This window comes from Primulina huaijiensis, unplaced genomic scaffold (assembly GCF_012295235.1).
Source record: "Primulina huaijiensis isolate GDHJ02 unplaced genomic scaffold, ASM1229523v2 scaffold35247, whole genome shotgun sequence".
Lineage (NCBI taxonomy): Eukaryota > Viridiplantae > Streptophyta > Magnoliopsida > Lamiales > Gesneriaceae > Primulina > Primulina huaijiensis.
The window spans coordinates 1-2,752 of NW_027358218.1; the positions used below are offsets into that span (position 1 = coordinate 1).

General features: G+C 26.9%; 1 pseudogene; it reads right to left on the minus strand.

Moving 5' to 3' along the window:
* Window positions 1-1,936: 1,936 nt before the first annotated feature.
* LOC140968347 (pentatricopeptide repeat-containing protein At2g41080-like) lies at window positions 1,937-2,748 on the minus strand (annotated as a pseudogene).
* Window positions 2,749-2,752: the final 4 nt, after the last annotated feature.

Sequence of the window (2,752 nt, forward strand, 5' to 3'; positions counted from 1 at the left end):
TTAAATCACTAAATAAGGCTTAGGCCTAATAAGCTAACAATTTAGACCCATTAATCTTAATTAAGATTTAATTAAAATATTAAAATGGTTTTGGTAAAAATAAGTTTGTGAATTTATTAGCCGGGTTGTCAGAAAGTTCGTATTTTTGTATAAAATCGTCTCAAAATCTCTTATTTTCAAAAATATGAAAAAACATCACCAATATTTTAAATAATTAAAAACAATTATTTAATAAAAATCATTTTCTATTTTTCAGCCATCGGTCTCCGATCCTCGATCGCAACTCGAATAACCTTTAAAAATACATTTTAATGCAACTATGTAGAAAAATATATTTTAAACATGCAAATATGCACAACATAATTAATTCATGCAATTAAAACATTTAATTAAAATACAAGAGAATTTAATAATTGTATGCATGTGGTTCGCGTGGGCCTTCAAATTTTCGGAGCGTTACAAAAATATTCATTTCTCCCTATGTTTATTATGATCAGTTTAATTTTGTCATTACAAATTTAATATATAAATTTAATCACTCTTATTAAAATCATACCAAACATTAAATATAATATCCTACATCTTATTTATCCTTATATTATATATCACATGTTTATCCTATCATGTGTACCAAATTATGCCTAAAAATACAGAGAATTTGTGTCAAAGATTAAATGAAACAATGATATGTCATTTAATGTCTTATCATTCATATAAAACGATGAAAATCTAATAGCATGAGGTTTTTCTTTATCAAAGTTTAAATGATGATATGTTTGAATTTTTGTATAAAATGAGAAAGTGTGAAAAAATATATTGATATTTTTTTTAGAATGATCGTTTCATGAATATGGAGGAGGATTATGTAGGAAATATATATTGTAGTATAGTATTTTGATTATTGATACTTAACTAAGATAAACTTTAAAATATGAAATACCAATAAATATTACGGAAAATTTTAAAAAATAATTTTGATCAAACTAATTTTTTTAAAAAATAATCCTCTCAATGAGACGGTTAGTTATTTTTTAAAAAATGTTTAATCAATGTTATTTTGCTAACTATCCCACAAATATTGAACCATATAAAAATTAGATTACAAATATTTGCAAAGCTCGAAAGTGATTTTGAGAGTGCTTGACCGAGCTTATAAGCTCTCTCTTAAACAACTTAGGATGTTTTAGAGCGTATAAACTCTTAAATTTTGTTTGATATATATATTTGTTTTAAAAAGCTTATAAACTATAAAATAATCGATTAATTTTACTCTAATTTTTTAAGAATTTTGAATGTGTTTTAAAGACCGAATTGTCCCCATATATTTTATAACATTTCAAACATACTCTCGTCTACATAATATAGAAATTGATTAATAACTAATAATAATTATTAATATTATCTTTATTATTGTTTTTAATATAATCTATTCTAATTAGCATATTAACAACAATAATTATTATATCATTTATAATACTTAACATAAAAATTAATATTATTATATTATTAAAAATATAAAACTATATATTATACGTACATGTTAAAAATAACCGTGTTTATTAATTTTATAATGTTATATCATTTTGATAATTACAATAATTTAAAAAATCTTATAATATCAAATAGATCAACAACTTTAAACTTCATTATCTTATTTTATTCAAAAAAATTTAACAATTTATTTTAAAATAAGATCATACAACTCATAAACTTATAAAACAACTGATAAGACATGTAAACGCATAAATTATTTTAAAAAAGTTTAATTAAACATTCTCTTTAAGTGAAAATTGTTTAAAAAGACCCATAAACCTCAAGCATATCAACAAATTTTTTGTGCATCCAAAAACCCAATTATATGGAAATTTCCAATACAACACCAATAATCTAATTAATCAATTTACCAAGCTGAACATTTCCAACAAGTGAAAAACCCTTTAGGCCATCATTATATACAAATTATGATTAATTCGTACATTAATTGTGTAATTAGCAGTTTGAGTACAACCTATATATTACAAAAAAAAATTGATAAAATCTTACCAATAATCTCCACACGAGCAATGTCCATTCTTGAAATGGTGAAACCTGCTAGCATCCCGGACAATGATTTCTCGGTTTTTGATGATAGATATGTACTTTATAACAACATGACAATCATTGCACACCCGTATATTCTTCATTATCCTAATTACAACGCAATCTGGTGTGGTCATTAGAGCGTAAGCCAGAGCTAGTTTTTCACTGCGGTGCCCCAAATTATATTCCTTTTCCTCCATATCCATGTCGTGGAGAACGACAACTGTGTCAGGTACATATCCGTGTAGTTTAAGTTCATCTGTTACTTATTTCAAGTACAATTCACTCTCTTCTGATTGCGGATGGGATTTATCACCTGTTGTGAAATGATGAACTCGATTCTTCATTTCGAACCAGCTTATCCCGGGTTCTTTCTTGACCATTCTATCTCATTGTTTTCCTAACCTCTGACACGTCCAGCCATCTTTTAGCTGAGGCTTGGGTATTTGCAAGGAGCACATATGACGCGGAATCTTGAGGATCGATTTTCAAAATTTCTGCGTGTATTCTTTCAGCCATGTCTGGGTTTCTATGAACTTTGCAAGCTGATAGCAAGGTTTTCCAGATGACAACATCAGGTTTTACATGCATGGATCGAATAAAAGCTTCTGCTTCCTCCAAACGGCCAGCTCTCCCTAGGAGATCAACTATGCAGGTATGGTGTTTAACTTGA